General features: G+C 33.2%; 1 protein-coding gene and 1 non-coding gene across 2 annotated transcripts in view; one reads left to right on the plus strand and one right to left on the minus strand.

Moving 5' to 3' along the window:
* The window catches only part of Pi4KIIalpha (phosphatidylinositol 4-kinase II alpha), a 31908-nt gene that overhangs the window by 11740 nt on the left and 5590 nt on the right, over positions 1 to 14578 (minus strand). The gene's annotated exons all lie outside the window — the stretch shown is intronic.
* TRNAK-UUU (transfer RNA lysine (anticodon UUU)) lies at positions 12172 to 12244 on the plus strand. Its single transcript has one exon. It is a non-coding gene; the product is annotated as a tRNA-Lys (tRNA).

The following is a 14578-nucleotide window of genomic DNA, read 5'->3' on the forward strand; positions in this document are numbered from 1 at the left end:
CAACATAAAAATATTGACCCGTAAGCTGCAAACAATTTTCCAGAACATACGTTTCGTCATCCATTATGCAGCAGGTATACATTTTTTTTATAAAATATGACTTTTATTTTTATGCTCTGTCTTTGGCATCTAATTTTTTAGCAGAGTTCCTGGAACTATTTGAGCCTTGTATGTTTTAACCTGCATTGGCTTTAACTTTTGGTACCAAAAATTTCGAGTACTGAGCTAACCGAACTGCTTTCCTACCGAATGCTCTTTTGAAAATGCTTTCTATTTATGGGCTTTAGAACATTGTAAGGCGAATAGTGAGATTTAAAAAAATAAAATATCCGCAACAACATCAAGCAACTGATTGAAATATTTGTATTTTTACTCTCTATTGTTTACATTCGGGTTGTGTACGTGTAAATTGACGAAAATCTTTGTAATCTGAATAATATGAACGCCCACCAATGCTTTAGAATCATCATGTGGACCATTTCTTCTACCTGAACCCGGTTTTCTATTAACGGACAAGATCTTCCGATACTGTTTAATGACATTGGAATCAGTTTGACGGCAGACCTTTGATTGTTTGGCCAACTTTTTGTAGGACCAAGTTGGGTTTGATTGAAAATTTTTAATAATTTTAGTACGCTCGTTTTTCTCGTCACTCATTTTAATCAGATTAACAACAAATGAACATAATTGACATTAAACATAACATAACAATGACATGGCTATATCGACTCCGCTATCTATAACGAACGGATGACAAACTTATATATACCCTTACCACTCATGTTGAAGGGTACAAAATTGTGAGAATAATTTCGTACTATGTTAAAGAAACAGGTTACATTTTATCTTTAATCTAGTGCGAAACTGTCGTAGGCGTAAAACACATACGTTAACTGCGATATTTTAATGATTTTAAAATATATGTCAAGGAGGCTCTGAAAATTATAGTGTTATTCCCAAGATATTAGAAATGAGTTATTTTATTTTGAAACATTTGTACAATTACACAATTACACTTTTACACAATAAACACAAGAAAAACAAGTAAGAGAGCTATATTCGGCTGTGCCGAATCTTATATACCCTTCACCAAATTATAATTATATATAAATTTAAAATTTTTTTTAAAAAAAATTTTTTTGGTTTTTATTTTTTTTTGTGAAAAAAATTCGGGTTAAAAATTATTTTTTCCGATTTTGAACCATTGTAGGTCCCTATGGTCTTATATACGTCGTAGCAAAGGTCTTTGAAATATCTATCATTAGATATCCATATTGTCTATATTAATGACTTAGTAATCCAGAAACATATAGGTCAAAAATCGAGGTTGTCCCAGTTTTTTCCTCATATCTCAGCCATTTGTGGACCGATTTTGCTGATTTAAATAGCAATCTTCTCGAAAGCATGTCTGGCAGAATTATTGAAGATTTGGATCCCGAAGATATCAGGGGTCTTCAAAAAATTGATTTCAACAGACAGACGGACAGACAGAAGGACATGGCTTAATCGACTCCGCTATCTATAAGGATCATTACAAACGGAATGACAAACTTATATACATACCTTTCTCACGAAGGTGAAGGCTATACAAATTTAAAAAAAATTTATTTTTTTGTGGAATTTTGTTCATGTTTTTGTTGTGTAAATGTGTAAAAAAAATCAGAGTGTAATTTTTCAATTTTTTTGAAATGAATACCTTATTGTAAATTTATTCAAAGTATTGGCCATTCTTAACCATGACCTTCTCCCATCTTTCAGGCAACAATGGATCCAAAATAATTGCTCATCTTTTGAGGCCAAGAACGAATCAAATAAATATCGGATACTCTGTTCCAAAGTGAAGCGTATCCCAGAGATAGCGTTCTGCATCGATCGAAACAAATAGTAGTCGGATGGGGCAAGATATGGACTATAAAGCGGGTGAGGCAAATCGTCACAACCACTTCATTCTAAATACTTTTTAACAGATATTGCAACATGTGGCCAAGCATCAAAGGTCTGCCGCCAAACTATTGCCAATGATATTAAAAAGTATCGGGAGAACTTGTCCGTTTATAGAAAACTTGGTACAGATAGAAGCAATGGGCCACATGATGTTTCTAAAACCAATAAATAGAAAGCATTTTCAAAAGAGCTCCCAACACATCCGGTAGGAATGCAGCAAGATTATCTCAGTACTCGTACTATTTGGTATGAAAAGTTAAAAAACACACAAGACTCAAAAAGTTCCTGACAGGAAATCTGCTAAAAATTTGGAGGCCAAAGACAGAACATAAATACCTGCTGTATAATGGATGATGAAACATATGTTTTGGAAAATCTTTCGCAGCTTCCGATCGAAACAAATAGTAGTCGGAAGGGACACAGTCTGTACAATAAAGCGGGTAAGGCAAAACTTTCCTATCACTTCATTCTAAATACCTTTTAACATGTGGTCGAGCGTTGTCATGATGGAATATTTCGGCTTCATGTCTGGCCGAATATTCTGCGCGTTTATCGATCAATGCTCGCTTCAAATGAATCAGTTGCGTTCGGTACAGATGGTCTGGTCAGATTTCAGCAGCTGATATTAGATAGGACCCTTTTGCTTCCACCAAATACAGAGAATTACCTTACCGCCATGTATATTTGACTTTGTTGTCGATTCTGATGGACTTCACTTGCGATCTCTTACGCATCCATTTTTCATTGCAAGTAATGATTCGGTGCAAAAATTATTTTCTTTATCAAGCATCATTTCAGAGATGCAAAATCGTTTTTCAATGTCTCTCGACTTCAATTCATATGGTATCCCTTTTGGATGAATCTTGCTGCTCGCAAACATTTTGAAATTATTGCTTTAGTAGTTCCCAATGAGTTTGCAAGCTCTTGCTGAGTTTGACAACAATCTTCATGGTGTAATGCCTCCAAATCATGGTCTTCAAACTTGTTTGGCTTTTTTTCAAATTAAAGAAGTCAAGCCAAACTTCCCGCATATGACGCTTTATTGGCACAAAATTCCACATTTTCGAAGCAAAAAAAAATTGTTTGTTTACAATATAATGTTCAATAACTAAGTAAGAATAAATGACAGATATGTATCCTTCAAAGTTTGGTTTGATTCTATATTTTTGAGCTATTGAGCTGTGGTTGTCCGCTCTTAAGATAATCCTCACCAAAAATTGCAAAAATATGTTGAACATTTCATATTTAAATATGGACTAGAAAAAAATTCAATAATTTTCAAGTAAAGTCCACTAATCGGTATTGCACAGTAGGGAATGTTCGTATGTACTTAATTTTTTGTATGTGTTAACATTGTACTTGAATTGAATGTAAAGACCTTTAGAAAATTGTATGTATTTACTATAAAGTCCATTATTATTATTTTTTCTTTTTGATTAAAAAGAAGGTGGACTCATTTGACAGGCATCAAATTAAAGATTTGGAAATAATAAAACACTAAGACCAAAGGAATTTGAATACTTTAAATGAATTTCCTGGATTTCAATTAAATCACAATAACAAAAATTACACACACTTCTCCTTTAACACTCACCCACCTTTAAATTCGAAATTTTCATTAAAACTAAAGGTATCAGCGTAGTTGTCGTAAAATAAAGGATTTATATAAAAAACACTAATATCGCGTAAATGTTTATTAATTGGTGACATAGTTGAAACTAAAACTTAAAAAAAAAAACTGAACAGAAAATCAAAAAAAAAAAACAATTTTCAAGTTAAATTTGGTGGTAACTAAAAAATTTGCATTTTGAAGCGATAAAATGTTCTTCAATGTTTAAAATGTCTGCATTTGTTAAATAACTCCTATGGCTAGGCAGGCGATAAGCCGCTACAGAAAGTCACTTAAAACTTACACATATTTTTGAGGGGGCAATTTACGCAATGACATTGAGCTTGTAATATGTCCCACACTAAAAAGCTGTCTATAGTTGAAACCGATTCTTGAACATAAATTTTAAGCGTATCCAAATTTTCAATGTCGTCATCGTCACTGGCCGGATAGATGCAATTCTTTTCATTGCAAGTGCAATCATAGAGACTTTCAAGCCTTTCGAAATTTAAGGGATTTTGAGAACGTTGTGGATTTGGTAGAACTTGTAGAGAGATCTCGCTCATTTACTTGGCTAATTTTTGCCAAATTTGGCAAAAGCTATTGTTTTTAACTTATAATTTTGTGAGAATTTTAGATTTTAAAAGATTATAATTTTTTTAATTTAAAAATCGTAACAAAACTAAATAAAATTTGACAATTTTTATAAAAAATAAACAAATAAGAAAGTCGGGGTTGTAATAGAATCCAATCATTGTCGGAATCAAGGCGTATTAACAAGGTGAGTGCGTCCCGGCAACAAATACAACAATGCAAAAACAACAGGCAATTTGTTTTTGTTAAAATGTACGTTAAATGTCAAAATCAAGGCGAATTAAAATATTACTATGTTATTTACAATAACAAATGTAAACATAAACAATGTTTGACATATAGTGTACATAAAACCACAGCGAATTAAGAAACAGCTGATTTTATGCACTCACCTTGTTAATACGCCTTGGTCGGAATCGGTTTTGAAAACGACAGAAAAAGTACATTCAAATGTGCCTTTTTGTCGTTTTCAAAACCGATTCCGACAATGATTGGATTCTATGACAACCCCGAGTATGGTCGGTCAAGTCCGACCATATAATACCCTACACTAAGTAAATAAGCAAAAACGTATTTCTTTTCAAATTTCAATAATTTATATAACTTTGCGCACAACGTTTACATGGACAGCTAGCCAGCTACTTTCGACTCAGAAAGTAATTCTGAGTCGATTGGTATACTTTAAGATGGGTTGACTAATATTCTTGGGCGTGTAGGGTATAAAAACGAAAAGGAAAATGTTTTGATATACAAATTTTGACTCAAACTTATCGTAATTAGGGATTTTAAGCCGGGACAAATTTCAGCGGAAATTTTGCCAATTTTTCACTACTCGATTCCCGGAATTTGTCACTTTGTTCGAACAGTTGTCCATCTCCGTTTTTGTCTTCATACCTAAGGCCGGTAAGGCCAGCCACTCGAAACCGAAGGATTTTAGACCTATTAGCCTATCGTCTTTTCTTCTGAAGACATTAGAACGACTGATAGATCTAGATCTAAGGAGCAATATAGATACTCACCTCATTAGCAACGCTCAACATGCCTACCTCAAGTGAAAGTCTGTTGAGAGTGCGCTTCATGAGGTGGTCGGTTGTATAGAGCACAGTGTGAAGCTGTGCTGCGTTTCTTGATATAGAAGGCGCCTTTAACCCTGCTGTTAGGTTAAAAAAAACTTACGAATCTTAGGTAAGGGACCATTTTGGTCCTCTTTGTATTTTTCATAAAATATTTCACATAAAACTCTTTGACCAGACATTTTAAATATTTATAAAAGTGAATATATAAATTTTTATAAAAAAAATTAAAAAAAATGGAAAATTGACGAAATATTATCAGTGATATTGCCGAAATTCTAAAAGAAATTGATTCAGATATTTCATTTTCGTCCATATTAGATGAAAATATTGAAAGAAAGTCATATTGATGAATGTGAAATGAACAATGGTGAAGAAAATGAAGCAGATTATGCTGTAGATGCATTATACATTGCGAAAACCAAAATGCAATGGATTCCTTTACCACGTCACATTGGAGCTTCAGCGGAGAATATTACATCATTACCACCAGGTTTAACGCTTTGTGGTGTGAAAATAATCATGGATAATACGAATAAATGTGGTAGACTTAAATTTGAAAGCAAATGGAAAGATTTATTGGTGTTCTAATTCTTGCTAAGATTTTGGTCTTGTGTATACGTAATTAGGTTATCATAATAATTTTATATTGCAGTGGCAAAAACGAAGATTAGTTTGATGAAAGTTTTGGCATATTGATACAAGTGCTCTCAGCTTGGATGATGTTGTCAACAGAAGACAACAAAAAAGTAGTGACAAGTTTGAGTTATGGGACAATTGGGAAACTCTTCTTTCAATGTTTTATAACATCCTGATAACAGGTGATAACTTCATCTTTTGAGTAAGATGCAAAGGAGACGGACATATATGGGAACATTTCGGGAAAACAAAACTTCCACCGAAATTGTTTATGTCCAAAAAAGTTCCTTTATATACACTTGTTTGCTATAGCTCCATCAATAATCATAACAAGATATCTGCAATCGTTTCTTATTATAACTGTACAAAGTTTCCTTTATCTATCTTAGGAGGCGTTGATACTGCTGATGAAACGATTAGTTACTACAACACTAAATATATGGTAAAATGATGTATTTTCAAATATAGATGATACATCCGAGTTTTTACGCCAGTTAGCTATGTGCCTATCAGAAGAATACGTTTTGAAATGGACAGTCAAACCTAAAAATCCATTTGCAGCAGAGCTATTGACTCAACAAAAAGCTTCGCCATCAAATAGTGTACCATCTACAAGAGTTGATATAAAAATTTCAGCTACTAGAAAATGGGGAATTTGCAATTGATGTAAGTTCAAATGTAATGCCAAATGCATTATATCCAACATATTTGTATGCAAATCGAATCGAAAAACAATTTTTTCATATTGCTTCGAAAATTACAATAAGCCATAATTGTTTTTTCTTACTTTTACTCATATAAAGAATAAAATATATTGCATGGACCAAAATGGTCCATAACATAAGATTTGTAAATTTTAATTTTTTTCTGTTCGATGTTATCCTATATAGCTAAAAACTAACTAAAATCATTAAAATAGAAAAATAATACCTGAGCAGACGTTTTAAGTTGATACGATAAGCCATTGCAAATTTATATAAAAAATAAAAAAAAATTTGACCAAAATGGTCCAAACCTAACAGCAGGGTTAATAACATTAGGACAGATGCAATTAGCGACTCGTTAGTAGAACTTAGGGTTAACGACTTCCTAGTGAGTTGGATAATCTTAATGCTGGAAAGCAGGATTATCAACTCCACCCTAGGGGAAGATGTGATAAGAAGACGGGTTACCAGAGGAACACCACAAGGTGGAGTGCTTTCTCCTCTTTTGTGGTTACTGGCGGTTAATTCTATTCTTAGGACCTTCGAATCTAAGGTTAGGAAGATAGTCGCCTATGCGGATGATGTGGTGATCCTGATCAAGGGAAAATTTCTCTCAACTATCAGTGACATCATGCAGGAATCGCTTGGCGATCTCTCGTCCTGGGCGAAGGTAGAGAGCTTCAATTTGCAGAAATTAGACGGTGTTGAGCTGAGTTTATCAGGGGGTGCCAAGTATTTAGGAACCTTCCTTGACAATAAACTGTCATGGAAAATAAATACGCAGGAGAGATTAAATACATGCAGGAACTCAATTGGTAAGAACTGGGCTTGCGACCTAGTATGGTCAATTGAATGTACACTTCTGTTGTTAGACCTATTATTACTTATGGTTGCACAGTGAGGAAACGAGGCTATACTCAATAAAGCTCAAAGATGTGCATGTCTGGGCATCACAGGTGCCTTAGGTAGCACCCCGCAGGCGGCCTTGGATATAATCCTAAACCTACTACCCATTGAGAACTATGTTGAGAGTGTGGCAGCAAGGAACTTACTCAGACTATCAGAGTCTTCTTTGGTGAAACCCTTGCGGATAGGTCACACTATGATATTGTATGAGGCAGGTCTTATTGGTCATGACATTATTGTATCTGGAATCTCTGACTATAAGACCGCGATCTTTAGCTTCGGTGCATCACCCCCAGTAGAGTTCCCCACTAGGGATAAGTGGGTTGGATCCGATCAACTGTTTGATGGGTGCGCAGTTTTCACTGACGGTTCCAAGATGGACTCTGGTACAGTGGCCGGGGTATATTTGGTCGACTATGATATCAAGCGCTCATATAGACTCTCTAACGAGTGTAGCGTCTTCCAGGCAGAGATCTTCGCGATCTGGAAAGCCACAGAGTTGATAAAGGCACACGTCAATAGAGGGGCTGCAGTGACAATATTCGTAGACAGTCAGGCGGCACTAAAGACTCTGAAGTGTCATCTAATACACTCCAACCTAGTAGAAGACTGTAGGAGAGCTTTAGAGGAGCTATTGTTACACTACTCAGTAAGATTGTGTTGGGTACCAGGGCACTGTGATATACAGGGAAATGAGGTAGCAGATGAACTGGCTAGACATGGTTCTGATCTGGATCATGATACTAGGGAACGGCATGTTAAACCACCCATTTGTTACTACTATAGGTTAATTTACGAAAAATTCCGAGATTATACAAATCAATCCTGGGGCAGTAGGTCAGATTGCAAAGTGTCAAGGGCCTTATGGCCAAAACTGAATGCAAACGCGACTGGAACACTGCTAGAGTTGGATAGGAATAATCTCAGGATTATAGTAGGAGTGATAACCGGCCATTGCTCAATTGGAGCCTTTAAGGGTAAATGGGATAATGGCACACAGGACTTCTGTAGAGTGTGTGGGGATGCAGAGGAGCTAGAGACAGTAGAGCACATTATGTGCAACTGTCCTAGGTTACAGGGTCACAGAATTAGATGGCTAGGAAATAGATTTCTGGACGAACTTGGTAGTGTTGCTAGCTGCAAACTAAGCAACATACTAGGTTTCATTAAGGGAATAGGGTGGCTACAGCGATTCCAAATCCGTGAAAAGATCTATCTTTCTTTCTTTCTCTTTTCAACAGGCGGTGCTTTGGTCTCTTCTATTACTCTAGGGCTATCCTCTACCTATTTGAAGGGAATCACAATGGACCTCAAGGTCTCCGAGTGGAAAAGCACATAGTGTACACCCCTTCCTAACCTAACCTAACCTTGCTACCCAAAGTATATTTTAAACCAATAAACAGAAATGAATTTCCAATCGTGTTATTTACTTACTAAAAAGTAACAAATACAGTTTGGTACTTTTTGGAAATTCGAACATTTAAGGGGTAAAAATTAAAATACGATACTGAAATTTATTTAAATCAAATTTGTATCATTTCAATGGGGACAGAAAAGTACATTTTATTCGAAATTATCAAGCCAATTTTGATACAATTTTTAACATTGGTTCCTGCAAAAATTAACTAACAGGGTGCTATTTGGAATTCGTGTGAGAAGGTGTAGATAAATCCAATCCAAATACATCTGTGATCACTCATATTTTATACCAAAAATCGATTTGTTGTATAAAAAATTCAAATATTTTAGTAACTACTGATCATAGAGAATAGACATAGAGCGAAAACTCTCCTGTCAAAGACCTAACTCAGTTGTCAGAAACCTAAGTGGTGAAAATGTATTAGTAGAAAAAACTATGTGAAAACAGAAACAACACTCGTAAGTGTGATTGTTTTGAGTCATTTTTGTTTCCGCTCTATGTTTGTCTATGCTATTGATATTTAAGGAAACATAAGCTCAATCTGTAATCTCTCATATTTTAAAACAAAAATCGAGTTTTAGTATAAAAAACTCAAAACGTTAATAACTTCGAAAATACTGCGATTTTAAGGAAAACAAGTAAGAGAGAGCCGATTATAGGGCTATGCCGAATCTTATATACCCTTCATCAAATTATACTTTAAAATAATTTTTATACCCACAAGTGGTGAATGTAACATTGAGAAATATTCATCTGAGATCCAACGAAGTATATATTTTCTTGATCCTTATGAAATTCTAAGTCGATTGAGCCATGTCCATTTGTCCGTCTGTGTGTCTGTGTAAAAGACGCTCACGTCCAAATTACGCAAACAAAATTGGTAGACTTGCAAAAAATAAATTTATTGTTGTCCTAAGCAGTTTGGTATTGAAAATCAGCAAAATCGGTTCAGTAGAACCAGAGCTATGAACCAAAATGTGAGACAACCTAAAAAAAATTTACAATTTTCACATATTTTTAGTTATTTGTGTAAATATATTGCAGATAATACCATAAAACTTTACACACGTTATTTTTATAACAAAAGGATTAACTCTGGTGAAAATTATAAGAATCGGTTCATGATTTCTAATAGCCCCCATACAAATTTCTTCCCGAAATATGGTTCTATGGTATATAAATGCCTTCAGAATTGCTGTATCTACACAAAATTCAGCAACAATAAGTTTCGCGAAATCACAACACTAAATTTTTTGTGGATCGGCCCATATTTGACCATAGCCCCCATATAAAGTTCACTTCCGAAAATCACTTAAATTAGCATAAATATCTTATAAATATCGCTATTAAGTTGAAATTCGTCATAAATAATACCCATAAATACCAAAATCGCTATATATAATTCTATGATGATCGGCCTATAATTGGTTATAGCTATCATATATATCAAGATTTACATATGTTTTTAATAACAAATCTACCGTTATTCTACAATGAATTGCAAGTCATTGGCCCATAATCATAGTCAAAAATAAAGCATATTTTAATAGAAATAAAGTCGTCTTTACTTAAGAGTGGACTTTAGGTCTACCATAGACAAGTTAAAGTATATTTTTGACGTTAAAGTCGACTGTAAATATAAAACAAGCTGAAGCTGTTATTAACTCATTCAACAACAGCATCAGCTGTTCTTCGCCATGTAAAAAAGTTCGGCAAAAAGTAAAAAAAATTAAGTTACAAGAATTTGGGAGAGATTTTGCAATTATTGAACAGTTATCAATAAAATTAGTACCAAAATATTCTAAATATGATATTAATCTTATCTTTTCAATTTTTCCACCACAAAAAATTTGTTTTCTTTAGTTGTCCCGGTTACTTTTATTATTTACCTTTTTTGGTTTTTGTTTTAATTTTCTATGTCAGCTGTTCAGCGGTGCCACTTGTCTGTATTTCGTTGTATATTCTATGAAAACATTTTCTACATTTGAGGTGACACCCAGTTAAAGTCGGTTCAATTTAAAACATACTTTAATTTTGACTATAGTTGGGAAATAATATAAAGCGGGTTTTTAATTTAAAGTTGTTTTTAAAAAGAACCGACTTTAGTGTTTGACTATGATTATGGGCCATTATGTTTAGTTTTAAAAAGTGTAGACACAATGGAAAAAGAAGCTAGAGATAAAATTGTGCACAAATATCTAGAAAATCCGACTTTGTCGGGTTAAAAGATAGCCAAAATCTGATTTTCGGCAGATATCAGGTCAAAAATTTTATTTCTCGACAGCTGGAGGTTGTGTGGACTTTAAATATGAATACGTAAAATTGAACAAAAATATTAATTTGGCAAGCAATCCTCATCTGCGGTTTGAAGAGTCAAGCTTTTCAGACATGTTTTTAAAGAATTTTCAGATTTATATTTAAAAAGAGATTTTGGAAAAACGATTGCTGTCATTTATAAGACATCACACATCTGATACAAAGTTTTAGCCAAGTTGTCATTACTCAATGACAAGTTGTCATTACTCAAATACAACTATGAAGTGGTATAATGAGAATAATATTGATGTTATACCAAAACATATCAATTAAACAAATTGCCCAAATCTTCGTCCAATCGAGATATATTGGGTAGTTGTTAAACGTAAAGTGAAAAAGAGTGCAGGTACAGTAAATAACCAGATTCTGATGAGAACAAACTGGAATAACGGTAGAAGTGGGAAGAAAAGTTGTGCAGCTATTAATGGGAGGCATAAAAAGAAAATCCAGACAATTTATTCGCAATAAAGACTCATAAACCTACAGTTATATTTTTTTAAAGCTTAATAAATTACGTTTAATTTCATATCGAAAATGTTAACATACATTGTTTCTTTTAAAAGTTATGCTCGCTTTAATCCGTACCGATTTTAAGTGGCCACTTCTTTATCTTGTAGACAAATCCGGGTAAGCAGTACCCTCCATAGTTTTACTATGATTGGTAGAACCGTATTTGCTAGTCCCACATAAAACAATCATCTCGATTATACTTTATTTCGAGATAAATACAACTGAATTTAAAATAAGTAACATTATTCAATCAAACTTTCCTTCATCCATAAAGCTTTTTCTTCCATTTACATAGCTTTTTTCTTGACATTAATAGCAACCCTTAACACATAAATTGGGTCAACAACTGTTTAAAAAAAAGCTTTTGTAATTTCATTAAAGCCTGTAATAAGTTAAAAGCGCCAATTACTCCCTTAAATATACAAATGTTTATGTTTTGCCCTCAACACACAATATGCCCGGGTAGCTCAGTCGGTAGAGCGTTGGACTTTTAATCCAACGGTCCAGGGTTCAAGTCCCTGCTCGGGCGTTGCATTTATTTTTTCTATAAAATTTTAATTTTGCAGTAATTAAAAACCTACTTACACACTATGTATAATTTTCTTTTAAATGCTTTAATTTGTGGGGAAATAAAAATAGCATTTTTGTTTTCATATGTATGTACAAATGATAAGTGAGTCAGTCAGTCAGTTATTAGTTCTTAATAATGCCAGGCATTGATAAGAATTCCATAATTAATATATTGTTTTTTTTTTGCGTTGTTAAATGTTTAAACAAACACATGTAATTTTACAATGATGGTAAAATAACTGATTGTTTTAGTACACATGAGCTATGTTAGGAAATAATTATGTAAATTACATTTAAACTATAGTATTTATACATATGTGTATAAAGAGTTTTATTTATTTGAAATATTTTTAATAATAAACTAATATATTGCAATTGTCCCTTCTACATATTTGTGTAGATTAGAAAATATGCAAGTTCACTTCTTTTCAAATAGAAAAAATTATTTGGGGGATTCAAACGGTGTGCTATTAGGTCGTATTGTCATAATGTCGTAAAATATTTTTTTAGTTTAATCAAATTGTTGTTGTGCTGCAAACAAAACAAGTGTTATTTTATGACAAAACAATAAACATAGTTCAAAAAGTCTTATTAGTTTATAACTTTTTTGTTTGAAACACAACAAAAATTTTATTAAAATAAAACAATATTTTACGACATTATGACAATACGACCTAATAGCACACCGTTTGAATCCCCCAATTGTGTATTATAATATTAATAAAATGATATTGGCTCATACCGATAATTTTTAACTTTTTGGCAAAATGCTTACCCCCATTAACACGAAGTCTGTTTTTATTCCTTAACTAATAGTTATACAGTCGGTTAAAATTATTTTTATATGAAAACTTCTAGTATAACTATTAGTTAAAACATAACCAGACTTCGTGTTACTGGGGGTTTTAGAGAAATTGTTAACTGGAAAATATGGATATTAGCTATCGAGTCAAATAATTGACTGGATATGAACTTTATCTTGATGATATAAATAAATTGATCTTTCGTAATTCATTCGCTCTTGGTGAAGAAAGTACTCGCACGTCATTGCCATTATCGCTTAAGGGTATTAAGGCCGTAATTTTTTCGAGAATTTTGATTTTCACTCATGCATTGGTGAATGTTTGACGTACCGCGTTATGCATTCGTTTTGGTTATAATTTATTACCTATAATTTGTCGAGGTGGTGTACCAAACAAAACTCATTTTGGAAATTGGTGGAGACCATAAAACTTAGGAGTTTAGTTAGAAAGTTCCGGCTTCCTGTGTATAGGTCGATTGGCCTTTCTTGGGCGAGGAGTTATGATTTTTTGTGGTCAAATAATCCCTTCTTATTGTATTTTTTAAAAAGCTATTGGGGAAACTTAAAACAAATACAATATATTTGCGGTCGAAGTTTAGAAACAACAACAACAAACGCAATATAAATACATTATAACTCGAAAGATGTTAACATTAAGCAAAAATTTACTTTAATGACCTCTGCTGAGTTTAGGTGACTTTTAGGATTTTATAAGGAGGGACATCTTTGATCGAGTAAACAATATACAACGGAATGAGGCTGATTGGGTTGAAACGTGGTAGTAAGTAACATTAGATTCCAACAATCAATCGACTTATCACGTTGTAGTTTATGAAAGACTTTTATTCCTCATTGTTGGAAGGTTGCCAACAACCGAAATCTCTTCTGCGCTCTCGAATTTTATCGGGAGCATATTGAACTATCACTTTTTCAATTACTTAGAATCGAATAGAATTTTAAGAGATATACAATATGGCTTCCGCAGTGGTCGTTCAACTGAAGACCTCATGGGAATTTCTTCATAAGTTTTCTTCTAAAAGTTACGGTTCTAGCAACTGAGATAGTCAGTTGGCAATGAAATATAACGGTTGAAATCCCGGTAACCTTGCCACGGCAGAAAAAATCGGATGTTAAGAATGAATCAAATTTAAAGTTTATGCTCTTAAATGAATTATTAAGATGCCTAACATTACAACTTTTAGGGATATTCAATGAATATTATTCGTACATATTTAGAGAAAATAATAACAATAATAATGGTTCAAATTTGTTTATTTAGAATCAGATTTGTTATAGAGAGTTAACAAACTCGAAATTCTTAAGTTTTAAATTATAAACCCTTATAAAGGCTGAACCAACATTGTACAACCAAATATATGTAGTTATTTTATACTTCTTTTAAAACCCTGGAAAATTTATAAGTATTTGAAAAAAATTTCCTGGTTTTTGTTTTAATTTAGTATTAAAAAGTTCCAGGGAATTGAAACGATT

Source organism: Calliphora vicina, chromosome 1 (genome assembly GCF_958450345.1).
Source record: "Calliphora vicina chromosome 1, idCalVici1.1, whole genome shotgun sequence".
NCBI classification, from domain to species: Eukaryota; Metazoa; Arthropoda; class Insecta; order Diptera; family Calliphoridae; genus Calliphora; species Calliphora vicina.